Genomic DNA, 23,863 nt, shown 5'->3' with positions numbered 1-23,863 from the left:
TTTATTAAGTCGCGTGCGTCTTTGCGCGACATAAACTAAACTTGCTTGTGGACTAGAAAAAGCTAAATATAACAATAACAAAAGATTGTATAAGAAATTGATGAGTGATTTGTACCATGCATGAATATCACCTTCTCTCTTTCTGTCCGTTGCTGTGCAAAAGGGAAAAGACGTTCTCGATGTTGTAAAGCTGTTTGTTTGCGTTTTGTCAAGCTCTTGCAATGCGCAACCAGTCGGTAATCCTATCTGCCCTGCAGTTTAATTAAGGCTCAGCTTCCCCATACAGAAACTGAACTGTGAGCGTTTTGATTCCTCCTCGCTTCGACACACACCGTTTATTTACATTGGACGTGTTTATTTAAATTATTCACTTCAAACATAAACATAACAGGACTTCTCGGACCTTCGACAATTGCACGCTCGCTCTTCTGTTAACAGCACGTCTCTAATAGGAAGGAGAGACTTCGTTTATTTATTGTAACAGACTTAAGCGAACGGTATATGTGTGAATGACAGCTTTTTAACTTTGCATACTTTCTTATCAACTGATTTTTGACAACTGCACTTTTTTGTTCTCTTGAATTGCAGTAGGCCTAAGATCCTGCTGCTATGATTGCTGCTGCCAGTGACTATTAGAGATAATATCACCCCTGATATAACCAATTAGATAAATGCTACCACATTTATGCTGTAACCAATAACTTCTCAACTTTTTACAGCTATCAACAATATTACTAACAACTGTTTTATGAAGATATTCAAGACATAGAAGTGCAACTTGCTTTTGAATTTATACCACCTGTTAAAACAGAAGCGGCATTTGAGTTGAAGATATGGGTTTCAGTTAGTTGGGATGGATGTTTGCCCTTGCAGTGTTTTAAATGAGATACACCTACCTACATCCTGTAAAGTAAATTGTAACAGATGGCAAAATGCAGTGCACTTTTAATAATTTGCCCCCATATGTTTATTTGATATTTTTATAGGCCTACTGTATCCTTATTATAACTTAGCTGTTGTATTATTATTATTTAAACTAAGAAACAAATATAACATGCTCTTAAGACTTGTATTAGACATGCCTGTTTAAACTTATCAAAGAAAAAAATAGGTGGATAGTCATATCAATCACCAAATATGTCTTTTAATATTACATCAAATGCATACCTTGTTACATCGTAAGCCATGCCAGGGAAACTGAGATCTTACAAAAGGCCTTGGGAAACTTCTCATCTTTTTTTGGAGTGGTGGTGTGAAGATTTTGAGCAAACGTTTGAGGTAAACTAGCAAATCATGTTTGTCATTCCTTACTTTGTCTGTGCGGCGTTTGAAGTGAATTCTGAGTTCACTCCAAGCTGTTCAGAATTTCTGTCTTTTAGCTCTTTAACATTTGTTAATTAGAAAAAAAACAATCTGGCTTGTAACATCACTTTACATTTTAGTCTAGTGTTTATTGATTTAATGTAGCCTAACTTTTTCATCTAAATCTGAATAACCTTCTTTTTGCTGCCATTACTAGAACTGTAGAAAACCAACATGCAGCTTTTCCTGTGAAGTCTGAAGGATTTTGTCATTTCAGCTGTTGTCAAAGATGACTGTACATTCTTGTTACTATCTTGTTTTGGTGTCTGCTAAGCCTACATAGAAAAGTGATAATTTAGCGACACCATGCTAGTGATGTTGGTTCTGAGTCCCAGGGCTAAGCTGAGGTCATAGGTTCTTCCAAGCACTTAGTTGCTATTTGTGATTTACGACTTACTATCTGGTTGAAGCAGAACAAAATGTAACGTTTGCTAACATACGTCAAGTAAAGTTGTCTGATCCAGATGTTTCTTACGTGTTAGATTTCTCAATTCCACTGCTACTTTTCCTCCTAGTTCACTATCCATTGCTTTTAAGTTTGCTTGATGCCATGGCAACCACCAAAGGCCACAAAACCCCAGACATACTTTGTCTCGAATGCAGCTTGCATACTAATGTGAGTTATGGCATCATTTTTAGCTGAGTTGACTAGCAGAGCTGGTAAAAAAATGTTAAGCACCTCAAATGTAGTCTGGGAGATCAGCCGCAGTGAGCCTAACAGGCGCAAAGCCACGGGAACCAGGGCAGCTCCAAAGATACAGCTGGTGCAAGCACTGGCTCTTACAAATAACAATGTGCTTTTGCGCCAACCTAAATGTGCTAATGACAGATCCACACCTTAAAGGACTCTTTTGGGCTTTAAAGGGGATGGCAGTGGGTGGCTTGAGGCTTATGAAATTGGTTTGTCAGCGGGAGGCCTCAGCCAGTGGAAAAGCAGACACTAGACATGCCCTTGATTTTCACATATCGAGATTCTCTGATGCAGCGAAACTTTAGTCGGTCTGGATGCTGGTTAAGTCAAAGCACAGCATGTTTTAAATTGAATTGTTTCTTGCAGTACTAGGCATAGTTGGATTTAATTTGAGAGAGATGGGTGACTGATGATAACCTATGGGTGCATTTCAGCGATTTTAGAAAAAGGGCCGTTGGTGGGGTACTGGTATGTAATATACCGTTGTTGATTACAGTAATATATGCTGTCATGTTTAGGTGATTATCCAGTCATGGGTTCTGAATATTACTTGATTAATGTTTGATCCAAATCAAACCTTCAAGTAGATCTTGGAAAGTGTGATATGTGTAGTTTTTATACTTTTTTTTCATAGAAGCAGTTATCTAATGTAGTGGACAAAAGTGATGTCATAGGGGGCATATTTGTACAATATTTACTTCATTGTTGAATCAGGTTTTATTAAACCATAAACATACAGTTTGAGGTGTATGGCATAAACTAGATAAAATGCAAATGCATAAAAAAACAGAAAGGAAATAAAGCATACATTCATTACAATTTTATCTGGTATTAATATTTGTTTTTCCTCTCGTGTAGCAATATTTTGTACTCCTTGTCCTGGGCCTTGTCTCAGTAAACTTAGCACTTGTTTTGTGTGTAATTTTTTAAAGCCTCCTTAGATTCCTCCCAAAGCCGAGCGTTAGTTCATGCCCCAAATACAACTATGCAACATGCACGCCCAATTCTTAATGTATCCCTAATAATATATTTAAATAAAGAGCAACAATGTAAATTTTTCCTTTTTATCTGTAGTAATTCAAAAATGTGAATGTGGTGGCATTCATTCATTTAATTATCACAACAGACTAAAAATAGCTGTTTGTTTAGCAAGTTAATTTTTACCAATTTCCTGTCATTTACTATATCTAATATGTCAGCAATAGATGCAATAGCTTAACGTTAGCAAGCATTTTGTATGACAAAAATAAATAAATAAATAAATAAAATGGAGTTTCCGATACTTTATGAATCTAAAAATATGTATGATTGTGTATTTCTTTTATTTATACAAACTCTCTCTCTCTCTCTATCCTGCAGGCCATGCTAAATGAAAGGGCCTATTCTTTTTACAAAGTTAGTTTGATTCCTTGACATGCCAGCATAATGAAGGAGTGATGAGATCCAATGGCTTGGGCCACCAGCCCAGCCCAACTCACTTTAATTCCTGCCCCCAGCTCTTTCCACCTCATACGCACAGGTAAACGTGCACACACGCCAAGAAATGTGGTTGAAAAATGATGGCAGCAGAAATTACTTTATATAGATAAACACTCTTTGTCTAAAAAACTACTTTTTAGACCATGGCTAACAGTCCCTCCACAACTGGACCTAAGAGGTCAGTACAGTAAAAAAGGTGCATGGTAAAAAAATGTTGTGTATTTTTCCTTTTCTTTTTTGGTGGAGTAATTATTAGGAAACACAGATGCCTGTGTACACTGGGGTAACTTCCTCATCACTGTTATTGAAGATGTATTTTGTGAGGGAGGGAGCCGAGACTTATGGGACAGCACTGGCGCTGTGTTTAAACCGTTGTGTGCTAACTGATGGAAGCACTGTGTATTGCAGCTGAACATAAGAAGAGGTAGACTGAAATGCAGGATAAAATTGTGGTGCACTTATACACAAACACACACACACACATACAGACATGTCCGGTTTTGTCCTGGGACATTGAACTGGCACAGCAAGACAGGAACTTTCTAGAAACCGAAACTGCCACTTTAGACGCACGTAAATGCACATGTAGACATACATGCATAATGATATCGGTATCTACACATGTATTTCATGAGATTGCAGCAACCCTGTGGACTCTCCTCTGTGCTCATGGATTCTTATATTACACTCCGAGGAAATTGTCAAGCTTTATTTCCTGAAATCTCTTCCATCAGGATGCACGTGTATGACTCAGATTGAAAGGAGAGAGAAAAAATACAGAAGTTGGAAGTGAGAATAAAAAAATTGCTACTGTGAGACACTGTGGTGTGTAACACTATCTTTATGTGTTTTTGTGGAGTTCAGGAAAAGATTAGCACTCTAAATACTAGGATCTCCCCCAAACCCCTATTCTAGGATCTCCCCCTCCCCCTCCTCTCATGTTTCCCACTTTCTTCCTAAAAAAAGTTTACCATAAGGTTTTTAATGAAACTGCATGTTTGTTATTTGTTTGCTCAAATTTCAGTAGTTGAAACCAGTTCCTGTGATATTTTCTGTACCCGGTTCTACCGATGATGTCGTAGTTACATTGCTTTTTTAAAGTTGTGTCAATTTGGGAGAAAATGTAACATCTCTGGTTAGAGCAATTGCCTAGGACAGTCAACACTGGGCAAGTTCACATTCTAAAAATTGCCACTCTGTTTAAACCAGCCTGGTTTTCGATGTTCTCAGATGGTCGCAAAGGACATGGATGTATCTGATTATTGCGGCCTGTAGCACAGAGGCAAACATCATGTCAACACACTAGTGCTGTGCCAGTTCTACCTGTGTAGCTCTTGGATGAGCGAATATTAGAAAACATCTACACTTACATGAAAACATTAAAACAGGGACTTTTCATGCCATGTCTATAATTGTTTGTGAATTTAAGTTGTTTAACGGAAATTTTGATCAAATTGTTTTTAGAAATAATATTTAATGCAAGACACATTTATTAAGATTATTACAATAATAAATCTGATTTGATGTCTTGACCCAATGTACATGTGCCCTTCATGTCTGCACTATTAGTGGTGTATAAGAAACCTCTGAGTATAGTCATAAGGTCATTGTCTGCTTTAGTTTAGCACACTAATATGTGTTAATGGATGATTTTGATTGCACTTATGCATCGTTGGCCTTGTGTTGTACTAATTGCTTCTATCGTTTACCTCATTTGTAAAGCATCTGCTATGTGACTAAATGTAAATGATTGCATATATTTATTCATTGTCAAATTATAGAGTTATATGCGTCTATACATTTGTGTACCTATTAAGATGTATTAGCATGTGTATATGCTTAGCATTACGTCTCACTGCCCTAACCTCTGGCGCTTAGAGCAGTATTTTTATGCATATAAGAGTTGTCATGCAACATACTTCTAATTTTTTATTTAAAAAAATCCAGACATTGAGCTTTTTAAAACCAAACCTTTTAGCAAGTGCTCTAGTATCAGCTGACAGGGCAAATACACACAGACGAAAGTCACACTATATTCCCAAGTAGAAATGATGCTGTTTTCAGCCCAAAAACTTGCTGAAAATTTGCGTGGTCAGTCTTTACTGTAACATAACTGCAATAACACACTGACCTTCAAGACTCCTCCAACGTGTCCCATCACCTAAAAGTGGATATCACAAACAGCTCACATCAAAGCCCTCAACACGTCCCCTTTATTGAACATAACTGATGTTTGCCTGGAATTAACACATTATAAAAAAAAAATCTGACTGTACACTTAAGCTAATGTTCACTGTTAATATTGGCAGAGGGTTATTGACGTTTGCCGACCTATTAAGGGGTATAGTGGTCTTAGATTCCTTTCCACAATACAGGACTGTACAAGGCCTCATCGTACAGGAAAGCAGCGTCAGCGTGTGTTAACTGGCACTGTGTGTCTTACTAATGATGGGAAAAATGTGACACGTGTGGTTAAATGCTGTAGACCTTTCAGGGTCACTTCTGAAAAGCAGAAACAAACAAGAAAATAAATAAACAAACATATTCAAGAACCTTTAAGAAAGCTGTATAAAATAGCTTGGTGTTTCTAGGCAGATTTAGCCATCAACACAATGAAGGCGTTTAATTCGCAGAGAACACACACACTGTCGTAAAGACACTGTTTTAATACATAAAGGTAAGAATACTGGAAAGCTACCATAGAAAAATTACAATAGTAGTCAAAAGTTCCCCAGATCTGTTTGCTTTCCCACATTCTTCAAAATATCTTATTTTATGTTTAAAAAAGATTTTTTTATTTGTGTGTGAACTTTCTTTAATGATTAAATGTGACTGTTCTGTTTTCAGTAAAAATGTTGACCCATACGTCAAAATCAGACGCAATTTCTTTAAGACTGCAAGGGAAGCTCAGCTTCCCCTATAATTGTCAAAAAATGAATGGTCAAATATATGTACTATTATGTTAACATTTTATTGACTAAAAATGTGTTAAACACGTTCATCTCGAACGAAAACAATTTCTTTCAGAATCAGCTACTTAGGTCGGCTGACTCGATTTCCTTCTCATTCATTCCCGTAGTGTACAGTGCATTACTCTGTTGAAGCCCAGCGTCCATTGACTTCAATGGGGCTGCTTTAAACAGTTTTTTTCAGTGCTTAGAAACAAGACGGTCATTGGATAATGCTGCGATTATGTCCCGCCCACGGACGCTCAGCGTCTCTGGGATGAATGGAGGAGTGGGCTGGCCCGGACTCCGAGCGTCTGCGTGATGATTGGAGGGTCTGTCATCTCTTTTTAATCCACTTTTATGTCCTAAAACGCTCGTTTTTTGGGGTCGACAGCTTATAAAAACGTATTTCTTGTTTTTTTTTAGCTTGTTTGCTATACACATTGTCACATATCAGCTTTTAGACATTGTTTTTTGTTTTTTTTGTTATAAATCATAAATGACAAGGAGGCGGCAGCTTCTCGCAATGCAAAGAGACGGTTGGTGTGGGCGTGGGCGTGGTCTTCAGATTATGACGCGTATCACTCTGTGTATCCATTTCCAACTCAGTCCCATTGCGGATTTTGAACCTTCATCGTATATTTCACACAATTTCACACCACATTCATTGTTTCAGTTTAACATAATTCCCACATTTTCTCCCGTTGAGTTAAATATATATATATATATTAGATCGTTTGTTCATTAATTAAAGTCACTGGAAAAGACTCCTAGTTGGTACGACAGGGTTACAGAGCATTTTCTTGAAAAGGAACGTAGGGCAGAATTTACATATAAATAAATGGACAATTTTTATGATTTAGGCCAAAAATGAGTTTCCCCTCTTTAAAAGATCAGCAGCCGCCACTGGTCAAAATGTATATGAAATTCCCACTCTGTAAAATAGTGATTCCTTTTCTGTCGGTCTCTCAACGTTGTGTCGAGAACGACAGATGGGGTTCGCCCTTGAGAACAAATCAACTCTGTCTACTATAGAAAAGGCCAATGAAAAATGGTGAATGAAATTTGCATGCCGGTCTCCGCCCCCGGATGTCCGGTATGAAAGGAAGCCGGCGTGCAGCATTCCTTTACCTTTTGTTCTTCAGAGCCTTGCTCATGACTACGAACAAAACAAATTCAATGAATTCTTCTTCTTCTACATTGCCGGATCTATGATCGTCCCTACCTACAGCGACCTTCCCCTGGGCGTCTCGCCGGTTACGGAGGTGTTAGAGATTATTTCTAAAAAGGTCCTTTTTAGGACTGAGCAATCTCCAGCGTGGCATGTCCCGCTGTTCTCTTGGATGCGGCACCCTCATCGAGGAGGGGGATGGACACGATCGCTGCGTTAGGTGTCTGGGCGTCCAGCACGCTGAAGCAGCGTTCGTTGACACATCTTGCCCGCACTGCGGGCAGATTGTCATTCAGAAGTTGCGGTCACGGGTGGCTGTCTTCCTACGAGAGCCAGCTACCATTTCTTCTGCTACCCGGGTCGTGACATCGGTGGCTACGGCCCCGAAGTCCGCCTGTATTAGCAGCGTTAGTGATGTGGGGACCTCTGCGAACGTAAACCCGCCAGCCAAGTGCTCACGGGCCGATCGCACCCCGATTGGCTCTTTTGAACGTCCCCCAACCGGCGGTGGCATGCCGTCCGGATCCTCAGGCACGCACTCGGAAACGATGCGTGACGTAGATGAGATGTCGCTCGCAGCATCGGAGGGAGACTGGCATCCAACTCTGACAAATCCGAGCCCCCCCCAGGGGGTCGAGCTCAGGAGGAAGCAGAAGTGATGTCAACCATGCTAACCCGGGGATGCGTCGTTCCTGGGGTCGCAGCGCGGTAAAAAAAACGCGCCCACCCCGGGTGCCATGTTTTTCCCGGAGGTGCATGAGGAGCTGTGTAAAACTTGGAGCGCTCAACTCACGGCCCGCTCCAGTCAAACCACCTCCGGCTCCCTCAATTCCCTCGATGGTGGGGCAGCCAAAGGCTACATCGAGATCCCCCAGGTGGAACGTGCGGCTGCGGTGCATCTTTGCCGCAGACGGCTGCCACCTGGGGGGAATCGGCCATGGCTACCATCCAAAGCGTGTAGGACTTCGGCATCACTGGTGCCGAAACCTTGCGCTGCCGCGGGCCAGGCTCCCTCCTCTCTCTACCCCATGGCCATCCTCCACGAAGGTAAGGCCGACCTGGGTATAATGCAGGATCTCTATGCTACCATTGACGGTGCTCTACAGGCGACCAAGGTGGCGGCACGGGTCCTGGGTCGGACGATGTCCACGGTAGTGGTCCAGGAGAGACACCCCCGGCTGAACATTGCGCAGATGAATGACACCGAGAAAGTCCGCTTTCTTGGTGCATCCGTCCCGCAGAGTGGGTTGTTGGTAACACCGTCGAGGACTGCGCCCAGCAGTTTTTGACGGTGAAGCAGCAGACAGTGGTTATTAGCCACATTTTACCGCGCTGCGACTCGGCCGCCCAGAGGCTTCCGAGATCTCGCGTGATGTCTGCTTCTGGCAGTCCAGGACCCCTTCGACATCGGCTCCGGTTCCTGTGCCCCCACAGGCAGCACCCCAGAAGCGGAGGTCGAGGAGGAAACCTCCACCCCGTCAGCAACCCTCTCGAGAGAAGTGACACTTACGGGAAGACCCCAGGGAGAAATGTAGCTTCAGCGCTAGTTCTGCCAGGAAGACTCAATCCTGTATCACTCATTGCCAATCAACACCCAACCAATCACCTTCCAACATGAAACATAAAAGATCGCCACTTACCCCTTCCTATGTCCGCAGTCGGAGCAACGTGATTCGATTCTTACGTTAATACACTGCTGGAGGCTATATTCCTTTCAGCTTTCTACGGATTCTTGCGTCCGGGGGAATTCACCTCACACTCAACAAAATATTTCGACCCAACGCAAGACCTTTCGTTTTCTGATATACAGTTTTCCCACTCTGCCTTCTCAATCAACCTTAAAAGCACAAAAACCGACACGAAGCGAACGGGTATTACAATAAATCTTACAAAAAACAATACCAAATTCTGCCCATTCACTTCTATGACACTATATCTTAAAGTCTGCCCCAAAACCCCTTCCAACTTTCCACTTTTCATTCTACCTAACGGAGCACCTGTTACGAAGGCATGGTTCAGAGAAAAACTAACCAACGCATGCAAAGCCTGCAAACTTTCGCCTCTCGAGTATACCGGACACTCCTTCAGGATCGGAGCAGCAACTACCGCGGCCGAACGCGGAATCCCAACTGAAACCATCAAACGGATGGGTAGATGGTCATCTTCCGCTTACGAGTCTTACATACGAATGGACTCCTCAACCATCATGGCAGCTCAACGAGCTTTATCCGTCTGATTCCCAGGTAAATCTTGCAAATACTGGTGGTGGTGTGTCACGGCCCACCAAGGCCTGTTCAGTATCATGGCCTACCAAGGCTTGTTCAGTGTTGTGGCCCATTAGGGCTGAGTTTCTATGTTGTGGCCCATTGTGGCCTTGTCAGTGTTGTGGCCTAGCAGGCCTTCCGTCACTGGGGCCTCTAATCGGCCTTGTCAGTGGTTGTGGCCCGTCGGGGCCTTGTCAAAAAGAAGGGGCTGGATGTACCTCATAATGTCGTGGCCTTTCGGGGTCTTGTCAGTGTTGTGGCCCAGCGGGCCTCGTCTCAGTGTTGTGCCCTATTAGGGCTGCGTTTCTATGTTGTGGCCCATCGTGGCCTTGTCAGTGTTGTGGCCTAGCAGGCCTTCTGTCACTGGGGCCTCTAGTCGGCCTTGTCAGTGGTTGTGGCCCGTCGGGGCCTTGTCAAAAAGAAGGGGCTGGATGTACCTCATAATGTCGTGGCCATTCGGGGTCTTGTCAGTGTTGTGGCCAAGCGGGCCTCGTCTCAGTGTTGTGCCCTATTAGGGCTGCGTTTCTATGTTGTGGCCCATCGTGGCCTTGTCAGTGTTGTGGCCTAGCAGGCCTTCTGTCACTGGGGCCTCTAGTCGGCCTTGTCAGCGGTTGTGGCCCGTCGGGGCCTTTTCAAAAAGAAGGGGCTGGATGTACCTCATAATGTCGTGGCCTTTCGGGGTCTTGTCAGTGTTGTGGCCCAGCGGGCCTCGTCTCAGTGTTGTGCCCTATTAGGGCTGCGTTTCCATGTTGTGGCCTATAGTGGCCTTGTCAGTGGCTGCGGCCCATCGGGCCCTTGTCTCAAGTGTCGTGCCTTCCGGGCTATGTATCAGAGTTGTGACCCATCAAAGCCTCGTCAGTGTTGAGGCCTATCGGGACCTCTGTCACTGGGGCCCCTCGTCAGCCTCGTCAGTACTGTGGCCCATCGAGGCTCGTGTATATGTCGTGGCCTATCGGGCCCCGTCTCAGTGTTACTCATGACCAGCGACCGGTAAATTGTTTTATCACTAACATTTATAATTAATGTCGTTCTGCAGGTTCTGCTAGAGACTCCAACCAACAGGTGAGTAAAAAATCATTTCTTTTGGGGGGGTAGGCCCCGCTCCAGAGGTAAGCCCACGATCATTCTCTGGGGTTGGCTACGCCCCCGCCTTACCATCTCAGGCGGGAAGTGGAGGACTTCTTGGCCCTCTGGATGCGAGCCACGGACAGGGCCTACTCCAAAGAACTGTTACCATCTTATTATATCCATATATATTCTGTCTATCAGCTGTCAAATAAATGTTGTATACTCAACTTTGGCCTCCGAGTCTTTCTGGTAGAAATGTAGCTTCAGCGCTAGTTCTGCCAGGAAGACTCAATCCTGTATCACTCATTGCCAATCAACACCCAACCAATCACCTTCCAACATGAAACATAAAAGATCGCCACTTACCCCTTCCTATGTCCGCAGTCGGAGCAACGTGATTCGCCCCCCATCCTCCCCACCACCACCAGGAGGTCCCTGTCAATATAACCCCAAGGGGGTTGGCTACGCCCCCGCCTTACCATCTCAGGCGGGAAATGAAGGACTTCTTGGCCCTCTGGATGCGAGCCACGGACAGGGCCTACTCCAAAGAACTGTTACCATCTTATTATATCCATATATATTCTGTCTATCAGCTGTCAAATAAATGTTGTATACTCAACTTTGGCCTCCGAGTCTTTCTGGTAGAACAACATCGGGCCAGACCTTCACAGCTACGGCTCTGATCGGTCGGTACGGGACGACTCCTGTCTCCTCACCAAAGCAGGGTCCTTTTCAGGGCCTGGCGCCCACTTACTCACAAAGAGTTTTTCTCTTCCCCCTGGGTGTTCCTTCTAGCCGATCGCACACTCCACTGGACTGTGCCCGGCAAACCCGACCTTATGCCCTGGCGAGGCGTAGGGTCGTACACACACGACAGCTGCTACCACTCTCAAAACGACAGTGCGTGCAGCTGTCCCGCAAGCTAGGTAAGCAAGCAGAGCCAACCTTCCCTCCGGGGCCCCACCAGGGTTCCCCCTGCGACATGGTTAGCTCTGTCAGCCATCGAATAAACCCTCCGTGGGAATGGTGAAGCAGACCGTCCCCTTGGTCCCCCTGTCACAGTCCCTGGGAGCTCGAGAGCTGCCCACACTGTCTCGGTGGCTAATGAGGACGGTCCGTCTTGGTTACTCGATCCAGTTCGCCAGAGACTCTCCCAAGTTTCGGGGCATCATCTCTCCCTCTGTCAGAGGCAGGGACGCCTCCGTACTTCGGGTAGAGGTCACCACCCTTCGGGCAAAACAGGCATCGAGTTTGCCCTCAAAACCAAGATGTTCAGTTGGTTACAACCCGCACTTCATCGTTCCCAAGAAAGACGGCGGGTTGCGTCCCATAGGTCTGCGTACCCTGAACAAAGCACCTTCACAAGCTGCCGTTCAGGATGCTCACGCAGAGGCGCGTCCTGACATCTATCAAGTGTCAGGATTGGTTTGTGGCAATCGACCTGAAGGAGTCCTCCCTTTCGGTCTGTCCCTGTCTCCACAGGTCTTCACGAAGATCGTGGAAGCCGCCCTTTCTCCCTGCGGGTACTAAACTATCTCAACGACTGGCCTATCTTGGCATACTCGCGAGATCTGTTATGTACACAAAGGGACCTGGTGCTCCGGCACCTTGATCGATTGGGACTCCAGGTCAAACGAGAGAAGGGCAAGCTCTCCCCAGTGCAGAGCATCCTCTTTCTCGGTATGGAACTCAACTCTGTCACCATGTTGGCGCAACTGTCCGCAGTACGCGCCCAGCCGGTGTTGAACTGCCTGGAACATTTCAGGCAGACAGCGGCCCCCCTGAAACAATTCAGAGGCTCCTGGGACACACGGCATCCTTGCGGGGTAATACCCCTCGGGTTGATGCACATGAGACCGCTCCAACACTGGGTTCAGAGTCGATTTCCGAGGAGAGTGTGGCACACCGGCAGCAGGCGCATGGTGATGACGCCCTGCTGCCGACGCACCATAACCCCTGGTCTTCCATGACTTTTCGACGGACTAAGGTCCCTCTGGGCAGCTTATGAGGCAAGTCGTGGTGACAACGGATGCCTCCCTGCAGGGGTGCAGTGCAGTGTGTAACGGGCATGCAGGAGGGGCGTTGGAGGAACCCCGGCCTCGCCTGGCATATCAATTGCCAAGAGTTGTGGGCTGTCCTACTTGCACTGAGCAGGCTGTGGCCTCTCGTGCGGGACAAGCACGTGCTTGTCCGAGAACAGCACTACAGCTGTAGCGTACATCAGATCGTCAGGGTGGTATTCGCTCACAGCAGCTAACACAACTTGCTCAACGCCTCAACCGGTGGAGTTAACAGGTGACTAGTTCCCTGCGGGACACACACACCCCGGGCAAACTGAACTAGACAGCCGGCGCGCTCTCTCGTCAGTTTACGCCTCGTGAGAGTGGCGACTCCACCACCGCTCAGTCCAGCTCATTTGGATGCTGTTTGGGTAGGCCCAGGTAAACCTCTTCGCCTCCCGCAACACCACCATTTGCCCGCTTTGGTATTCCATGTCCGAGGCCCCCTCGGCACAGATATCCTTGCGCACAGCTGACCGCGGGACGGGCTGAAGCACACCTTCCCCCCCCAGGAGCCTCCTTGCACAGACGCTGATGCTCTGGACAGCGACTCCCCCTGACCCATTCCCCTGAGAGAGGACCTGCTCTCTCAGGGGAAGGACACGTTCTGGCATCCCAGATCAGACCTCTGGAACACCCATGTCTGGTCTCTAGACGGGACTAGAAGATCCTGAGTTGGCTACTCCCCCTGTATGGCGGAGACCATCCCCCAGGCTAGGGCCCCATCTACTAGGCGGTCACACGCCTCTAGACGGCGCCTCTTCTCGTCCTGGTGTCTCTCTCAATGAGAAAGACCCACTGAGGTGCTCGATCAGGATTGTGTTGTCCTTCTTACGAGACTGGAGACTAACATCTCCCCTCCACACTGAATTGGATTGGATTGGATTCAATTTATTGTCATTACACATGTACAAGTACAATGCAACAAAATGTATCAAGAAGGAAATACAGCATAACATGAGGAAGGTGGGGAGAAAAACAAGCACACAGTACACATAGACAAGACTTGCAATAGGGTAAGTAATCCAGCTCCGGCAAGCAGCCATCCGGTCCTGCAGCCATTATGGCGCTTAACACAGACCCGCTTGCCAAGCTGGCGGGTCAAAGCTACGGAGGTTTGGAATCGGTCAGAGTCTGTGTTTGTGTGTGTGTCTGTATGAGGGATAAGGTCCAAAAGTCTGTGTGTGTGTGTGTGTGTGTGTGTATGATGGGGGAGGGAACGCAAGAGCGTCTCGCCACATTGCCCTTCAGGGTTGTTTCTCCAGTATCGGCCAAGGCCAATCCTGGTACAGGGGGCCGAAAAGATAAGAATGCAGTTGTTTCGTCTTGAGGCGAGTAAACCGCATTCCAATTCCACGGCTACTCTCTTTGTCCATTTTGGTCTCTAGCATCATCAATTTTCCTTTCCATAGCCATGAGCTTTTCAAGATATAATCCATATTGCGATTGCCCGCATGTGTATGTAGTCGTTATCGCCACACATGTAGTTGCGGAATCCGCCTCATCTCCGCTCCATACCCTCTTGGGACCCTAAAGTGGTCCTGGAGGCGCCTCTGGGCCCCCCAAGAGCCCCTCGGAGGTTCCGATATCCTCACCTGACGAGTAAGACGGCCCTCCTGATGGCGCTCGCTTCCTTCAAGAGGGTAGGGGACCTCCGAGCATCCTCCGTGTCCCCGGATTGCCTTGAGTTCAGCCCTGGAAACTCTCACGTTATCTTGAGACCCATGCCCGGATGCGTGCCCAAAAAGTTCCCACTACTCCCTTCCAGGTGTATTGCAGGTGCTCCCCATCGGGGAGGAAGACCCAACCCGATTTGTGTTGTGTCCAGCGCATGCATTGCGTCTCTGCCCGGACCGCACGCAGAGCTCAAAAGCTCTGACCAGCTCCGTGTCTGTATTGGAGGACAGCAAAAGGGGAAGGCTGTCTCCAAGCAGAGGCTGGCGCAGTGGGTCGTGGATGCTGTTACGACGACCTCCGATCTCAGAATCTCCCATGCCCAGTGGCAGTGAGGGCTCACTCCGCATGGGGTATAGCCGACCACTGGCCAGAAGCGCCTCCCTAGCAGACATCTGTTGAGCTGCGGGTTGGGCTACGCCCAAACACCTTCGCAAGGGTTAACAACCTGCGCGTAAACCCGGTGTCAGCCCACGTCCTGCATGGCGACATATAGGACTGGCATCAGGGGGTGGGGCGTATGCCTGCGAAAGCACCTTTCCACCCTCCAGTAGGTTGGGTCAGTGTGCTATCTACCTCTCTTCTTACCCAAACATATGGCTAAGAACAGGTATCTCACCAACCTCCCTTCTTACCCAAATACTGGTTAAGAACAGGCATTCCATCCATCACTAAGCAAGCACACCCTGGGGGCTGGCTGGGGAGAGCAGCCTTCCCCCTTAGGCTGGGATACCATATGAACTATCACAGATAGCTCTAACCGGACCTAGTGCTACCGGATGTCTGTAACACCCCCTCCGTGGGCTGTTTCGTCTGATGTATCCTCATGAGAATGGTTCCCACTCCTGGTAACCCATGAGCTTCCCCAGGTGGATCTCCTCCTCGTGGTTAACTACTCAGTCCGCACGTTCCATGCGTTCTCCTCCAAGGACGAGACCATACCTATATCCACCATATTCCTCCCCACGGGTAGGAGGTGGCCTCTGCAGCGCATTCCTAATTAAGGAAGTTGGGCTTACCTGGTGTAAACCCGAGCCGGACGGCCTCTCACCAGTAGAGAGCTAAGGCCTCCATCAATGAAAGGTTACTGGTCAGGGCTGTACCCATCTTTATCCAAGAAAGCTCTGGAATCCCCGACCACCACACTGGAAGGTTACAGTTTCGCGAAAGCATCGAGCTAACACGCCCAGGCCTGTTACAGTCGGTTCGCTAGAGATTGTGACGCGATACAGTGTTGTGGCGTTTTCCGTAGGCAACCTCATCTGCCGTTCTCGATACAACGGCGAGAGTCCGACAGAAAGGGAACGAGACGTTGTGTCCCTTATGCTACAAAACGTATCGTATTCTGCTGCAGTCGTGAGAGGCTCTCAGGCTCTTCAGAACAAGAGGTAAATGAATGCTGCACGCCGGCTTCCTTTTATACCGGACATCCGGGGGCAGAGACCGGCATGCAAATTTCATTCGCCATATTTCATTGGCCTTTTTTTTATAGAAGTCAGTCGATTGGTTCTCAAGGGCGAACCCCATCTGTCGTTCTCGACACAACGTCTCGTTCCCTCCATCAGGGAACTGAGGTTACATACGTAACCAAGACGTTTTCTGTGAGATTAGGTTGAATACGTGATAAATGCAACTCCCAGCGAGACAAGAAAGGAAATTATCAAATTCCTTCTTTATGATTTCCACACAAAAATGGGCTTTTTAGACTTATAGAACATGAAAGCTAATATGAAAACAATGCCGATGGAGGAGGTAGTGTGAAAACATGTTCTTGTCATGCTTCTGTGTCTTTGTCCCTCTCCTCGTGTTCTTACTCCTCCCTCTCTGTGCTCTGTTCACCTTTTTTTCTATGTGTATACAGAGGGCCAGTGCCGTGGGCTTCTTGCTGGGTGCCAACTGATGTTATCGGCCTTTCAAAACAGTCTCCTTCTCAGCCTGGCTGGTCTAAGCATATTTCACACTCGTGTACAGGACCAGGTAGTTTTCTACTGAATCTTGGTTGGAATAAAACAACTCTAGTTTTACTTTATAAACTCTTCCTTGTTTTACTTTGTAAACTGTCTGTTTGCATATACTTAACACTTTATAGTATATTGGGGTCCAAAAGTTTGAGATCACATTGTATATCTGGGATCTTAACATCAAACACAGAACATTTACAGAAACAGTTTACACTATTAGTCCCTTTAAAAGCTAAATGTTTATGACCATGTTAATTATTTTGTACCAAAGGTCAGAAGATGTAACATTGAAACATGAATCATAAGGTTTGTAGAGTCCAAGCGGGGAACATAAAGGAGAATACAGTTATAAGGAATTCATGTCCCTTTTTCAATGCAAATAAATACACAGAAGCATTTTCACTAGACATGTTTAACTTTTGTACTGTATACTCATAGGAGTGCACTATTTCATAAATAGCATTTTATATTACATCCAACATTTATTATAATGATTCAATGAGGGCACATTCCTCTTCATAATTCATTCTGCAATATTTTAGCATTAAGAGCTTATTTAAATTGTGTTTATTCTGCTTTCAATAAAATGTTGTTTTTTGCTATAGGTTTATGACTGACCATATTGCTCCGATTTTACGGTGACATTTTAGTCTGCAGTGAGAAATGAGGGAATTTGTGTTTCTGTCCCAAGCGTGTTCACTAGAAACCACACGCACTCGCTTCTAATGGGAGTCTTCCTGGCTAGCGCCAGCTCATGAACATGGAAACGTGGTTGCCCTCGTCAATCCAAAACCTACAATGCATCTCTCTCAAAGCAGACGGAGCCAAAGGAAAACGCTGTGTCCAATACAGTCTCCTCGGCAAGTGCCATGTTTGTTTTATTTCATGATTTTATTTTCCTAGTCTAACTCCCCCCGCTTTTCGGACTATTGAATGCTGAGGCGTAAGTGTTTATCTTAATTTTTTTGCAAAACGTCTCACAAAATGAAAATAAAGCTAATGTCACACTGATAATATTTGGAGTGGCAAGTGGGTTGTTTTCCTTTTATTAAATGCTGATTAATATTCAGTGGTAGAAAGGTTAATACCAGCCTTTATTCCCCTGTATCCTGCAGAAAGCTTGCTTTCCTGGGTCTGGGGGCCAAAACACCAAATCCACGGATGTCTGGTTTAAATTACCGAAAAGCTCCATTTCATTCACATTTTTGAGCTTCATATTATGCTGTCTTTCTTTCAGCATAGTTGTATTCATCAAAACAAGGTGTCTCTCACCAGCTAGGGAAATCTCAAATAGAGAAAAGAGGCCTCATTACTTAAATCAAATTTCCTGCATGTTTTTCCCTGGACACCAACTGGGAAAACTGTTTAATTATTGAAGAAACAGGATTCTCAGATGTTCCGATACATATTGGAAACATGCAATGTTATATCATGGTTGGGACTCCATTGATTAAACAGTGAAATTAAGGCAACCCCTCTGAATCACATGTAGGGTCAGATCACATGTATTTATATCGTGGTGTCAGTGGGCTTGCCAGGCTGGATTCGACTCCCCCACAATGAATCATACTGAGTCATTAAAGTAGTGAGTGGGTGGGGTTGCCAGTGTGGAGGATTTGTCATTTCCATAACTGTGATCAGCCATGTTAACCATCTCCACATTTAATTTAATTCCACTGGCTCCGATATGTATAGTAGTGCCACATTACAGCTTCCAGCTGGTAGTCTATGGATGCTACTTGTCTGCAGTGTAAACAGTGATTCAGATGCCTTTGCAGTGGGTGGGCACTCAGACAATATTTTTTAAAATGCCATCTCAGTGTCCCTGAGCAGAAGCCAATTAAAGTCCATGTGATGCAGTTCTGACTCACCAACGTCAGTCACCATATCACATCAAAGAGTAAGAGAGAGGATGTTTTGAAGATCTTTGTAATTCGAAACTTGTTGGTTCGACAGCTTTTCAAGATGGTTCATAAAGAAAAAAAGTGATTAAAGCTTTTATTATTGCTCTAGAAATTCCATAATCTCTCTCTGTCCACCAGTTTGTCTGGTGTATAAGATTTTTAATAAGTCAGCAGGTGTTAAGATATTGTTTGCATTTGTCAGACACCGCGGATAATCCATACTAAATTCTAAGTGGCTTTTATCTTCTTTGCATATATTTCACGCAATAAAATTGCTTTTAAACCATACAGATCAGGGGCGACACCAGGACGTTTTTCTCGGGGGTGCTAAGGGGGTTATTAACAGTTTAGAGGGTGGGCTAATAAAATTATAAAATTAATAAATTCCTTTGCTAGACAACAGTCAATTTTTGCTGTTTAAATACAGAACAGCATCTTAAATATATTGTTGAAGCACATAAGCCTACACTTCTCCCATGGGTGCACTTAGTAATAGTTATTGTAAGTTAATTAAGTGTTGTAAAAACAAAATAGCGTAAAATAGCCTACATACGAAACAAACGTATTTATGAACTAAAAAAACTGGAAAAACAAATGAAGCAGAAAACAGCAATGAACCTACATGTAGGCTACTGTACCATCCATTCGGTGAGGTTTTATTATTACTTCACAAGTTTCTGTTAAGAAAAATTTGCATATCCACAAGCACAAGGTTCGAGTCCTTTCACTAGGGGTCCTACACTAGCCTAATTATTCCTTCTAACTTGAAAACCAAAAGCAAACTAATCAATGTTATGCTCTTCTGTTTTTTGTATTGAAATAGAATTCACAATAAAACGCGCTTATTTAAGACCACAACGTGTTCCCAGACTAATCAGAACGTTGAATATATTCACAATTGGACCGAACACTATATAGCCTACTCAGTTGTTGTCTTACAATTCTGTAACTATAACGTAAACTCAGAAAACACCCACGCTTCATGTATAAAAACAACACAACATCTGAATTTCCACGGCAGGCATAGCAATCCGCTTTACCTGCTCTTAAGCTGCTCTTCTCTTTGCTGTAAGATGGAGAGCTTCTCTTCCAGGTAAATACAATTTATTTTAACGAAAGTTTAATTGAGTTCCCTGCTAACTGCAAGTCACATTTTCTTTCTCTGAAGTACTGGAAAGGTTCGACTGGGCAGCCACCCACCAACTCACAGGTTTAGTCTTGATAATAGATGCCAAAATATAACATCCAAAAATACATATTTTTTTATTGATTTCTGATGATATCAGCTTGTATGCAGTCAAACTAATAATATTTAAGAAATAAAATATTTATATAAAATACCAGTGGGACTATTAATCATTGGTGGGAGGTACAAAATGGCTGTAAGGTCTGTCGTGGCCTAATGGTTAGAGAGTCGGACTAGTGACCAGAAGGGTATTTACCTCTTAAGGTAAGTACGGTGGGCTATATAGCCTCCCTACTTTCCCCCATTGGGTGAAGTATAGGTATTCCATCCATCACTAAGCAATTTGGTAACGAACCGGGCGGAGTGGTCTGTTGGAACCAAGTCTAGTACTAGGTAGAGTCGCCCCTATTCAGGTGGACCCCTATACTAGGACTATTGCCCCATACGTAGTGACTCCCTCGTTATTAGTCCCGTGTGTTGATTTCCTCACTCCTGATTCCCCTGTTTGTGAATCTGTGACCTCCCCTCTGGTGGCACACCCACCTGGGTTCTGGCCCCCTACGGCCAGACAATTTTTTCGCATGTGATCTCACGTATGGCAGGATGTGGTCTCCGTAACACACTCTCCAAGAGGAGAGCAGTGTTTTCCCCAGCGAGACGGCTCCAGACGGCGCCTCACTTACAAGGTGAACGCCCTGTCCATGATGACTGTCAGTACAGGCTTCACAGTATGTCCACTACTATTCCACTGGAAGGTTATGTCTCGCTGCAACGCTAACTTGTGACTTGCAAGGCTAGTCATGGTGTTGCTCAGCTTGAGGTCGTAATACGGCTCAGCGCTGTGGCGTGTAGAGCTAGGTCCCCAGTCTGTTTCTCAACACAACGTCGAGAGATCGACTGAAGGGGAACGTCTTGGTTACGTCTGTAACCTTCGTTCCCTGTTGGAGGGAATGAGACGTTGTGTCTTCATGCCACGAAGCTTTGCCGATCCGCTGCAAGGAGCACCTCCAGGTTCCTCAGCACAAAAGGTGATGAATGACCGCCGCCATCTTAGTTTTATACCCGTATGTACGGGGCGGAGACTGGTGTGGGCGGGCCATTCGCCAAAGCCCATTGGTGTTTTAGTTTTATGTCGGAGATGATAGGTTCTCATAATCAAGCCCCAGTCTGTCTCTCAACACAACGTCTCGTTCCATCCATCAGGGAACGAAGGTTACAGACGTAACCGAGACGTTTTTTATATATAGAAAAACGAATATACAATACGTTTTATTAGTGATTCTCTTTTTTTGGCAAAAAAAAATATATGTGGCACAATTATTACCCCAATTGAATAATTAAAAAATCTAAAAAAATTGAAAATAATAGTTTACATTTGGTACCATTTAGTAAAGTGTGTGTTTTATTTTTAAGTTATGCTGTACATATTTTAGCGTAGTTTTACAAATTTCTGTATTCAAGAAACACACAGAATTTTCTGAATTAATTCAATTTATTTATTTTATACATTTGCTCCTTCTCTTCTCTAGTCATTCATTCACTCACTACCTCCCTCAATCCCTGCATCCCTTAGTCACACACACACACACACTCACTCACTCCCTCACTCATCTATTTACATACTTCAATTGCTGATTGATGAGAATGGTATGACCTTTAGGCCTTGTTTTTTAATACAGTATGCCAAAAAAATCTATCTGTCCTTCTGGTTTTCTTCCCACCACTGCCATCCTTTTCGATGTGGTGGGAAGAAAACCGGAAGGACAGATAGAATTTTTTTGGAGCAAATGTATAAAATAAATAAATTGAATGAATTCAGAAAATTCTGTGTGTTTCTTAAATACAGACATTTGTTAAAGTACACTAAAATATATACAGCATAACTTAAAATCAAAACACACACTTTACTAAATGGTGTCTAACAAATGTAATCTATTAAATTCAATTTTTTTTTAATTATTCCATTGGGGTAACAATTTGTGCCACATATTAACCGTGACATATTTTGCCAAAAAAAAGAGAATCACTTATAAAAACTATTGTATATTCGTTTTTATATATATATATATATGTAAAAAAATATTTTTATAAAAAAAAAAAATTTTTCACTCATTTTTTCATATTGTATTTTCATTGGTATTCAAAAATAAAATAAAAAGTATCAAAACTAATAAAAAATACTATTTTCCGCTCTTAAAAGGGTAGTTTAGCCTATCCCTCGTTAAGCACATTTCTCCCTACCATTACAAATTGTAATTTGTTTAATGTCTTTTGATGTTATAAGTGCAATTTTCAATTAGGAGTTAATTAAAAAATTATTTCCGGAATGGAACGAGTTTTGTAAAACTGCTTTTTTTTAAACTGCCGTAAATTGTTTCGGCCGGAAGTAGACGCACTTTCACGCATGCGCGGAACAAATCGTGTTTCCGGGACGGATCGGGTAGCGACAATGCCTGCACAATCCGTCGTAATGACGTAGTAGAAAATATGCATGCGCAAATGATAATTCTGTTTAGCGAAGATTTACGACGCTGCACGATCTGTTCCACACTTGCACACCTTTGTACCGCGAGACTTTCATTCACTCACAGCAAAAGAAAGGAGAAGTTTGCCCTTTAATAAAGGTTCAAATTGCCACCTATACATGTGAAGTGAACCAATTCATTCAAAAAAGAAGTATGAATAATCGTCACAGTTAAGAATAGCTATGAAATTAAATTAACATCGATTATGATTTCTTAGCACAATAAACAAGTAAAAATTTTTTTTAATCATATATTTTGTGATATTATATTAAATATCTCAGCTGGGTATTTTGAACACAATCAGCTTTATTTCTCCCCTATCAATATTACAGTATAAATCATGACTCATATCAAGTCAATTATTATTATTATTTAGATTATGGAAGGGAATATTTAGATTATATAGATATATATATTACTTTATATAGATCCATACTAATATAAAATTACTCAATTTAAAGTGACTAATATTAGCAGCTTTTAATAAAAAACAACACAATCCGTCTTTGACAATACTACTGACCTCCGATCGAAACGCGGCAAGTTAAGTAGGCCTAATGCCATACAGCAATGAATCGCAAAGGCGAGTATGGAGGAAACTGAAGGTTTTACAGTGACAGAAATACTCAGACTTTAGACAATGTAACCAAAATCATGTACGTTCATGAAACAAATCCTTTATTATTTTGGATTGGCAACCACGTAAACACATCGTAATTGTACATTTAAAAACATCAAAATAGACCCGCCGTGAACTGATAAATGAAAAACACAATGTAGCCTACAGGAATATGCCGCCAGTTGTGCCGCATGCCTGGCCGTCAAGTGTTTCATCGCATGCGTGATACCAATAGTGTAGGGAAACCGTGCATTTTCTACTACGTAATTAGGCACATGCGCAAAAAGGATCGTGCAGGCATCCCTGATCATGTACCGAGCGTTGAATGATGGGATCTGTTGTCTTCAACTCCACCTCTGATGGCCATCAATCAGACGGGATGCAAAGTCATGTTCGTGGATCAGGTAAAGTAATTAAGTTTTATAAATGTTGAGTATAATTGTGGTCCATAAATAAGTGACTACTCGAAACAAGCTAGTGGCTTGCTAGACCCTAGACACTACTTCCGCAATTGTCCACGACACTGTTGTCATGCGGTTTCTACGTCAGTAAAGGCAGTAATAAAGGGTAACGCAGATATGACGCCATTGACAGGTGACTGATCAGCCCCGTGTCACTGTTTAGAATGGCAATTTTCTCACAATTTACAAGTAGTTGGAAACTTTTGAAATATTGTAAAACATATAACACTGGCCTAGTGGTTTTTTGAAATTTTACTGCAAAATTGTTACAAACTGCAGCTTTAATACTTATAATCATTCTTATCACATTTATTTTCTGAAATCTAGCTAGAGTTCACCTACTCACAATTTGTGTCGCCGATTCCCCTTATCTAGAATGTTGCCGTTTCTCAATATCGTCAATTAATCTAGGCCATGTCCCAGGACCCTTTAAACTGGCTGTAATTAAGCCTCTTATCAAAAAAACAAACTTAGACCCCAATGAACTTGG

General features: G+C 43.9%; 1 long non-coding RNA gene across 1 annotated transcript; it reads left to right on the top strand.

The window, feature by feature from the left end:
* The first annotated feature begins 396 nt into the window (after nt 1-396).
* Nucleotides 397-17,587, top strand: LOC130438608 (uncharacterized). The gene is made up of 4 exons (XR_008909358.1): nt 397-497; nt 3,413-3,572; nt 16,579-16,694; nt 17,284-17,587. It is a non-coding gene; the product is annotated as an uncharacterized LOC130438608 (long non-coding RNA).
* The last annotated feature ends 6,276 nt before the right edge of the window (nt 17,588-23,863 follow it).

Source organism: Triplophysa dalaica, chromosome 17 (genome assembly GCF_015846415.1).
Source record: "Triplophysa dalaica isolate WHDGS20190420 chromosome 17, ASM1584641v1, whole genome shotgun sequence".
NCBI classification, from domain to species: Eukaryota; Metazoa; Chordata; class Actinopteri; order Cypriniformes; family Nemacheilidae; genus Triplophysa; species Triplophysa dalaica.
This window is presented reverse-complemented; position numbering and strand designations above follow the sequence as displayed.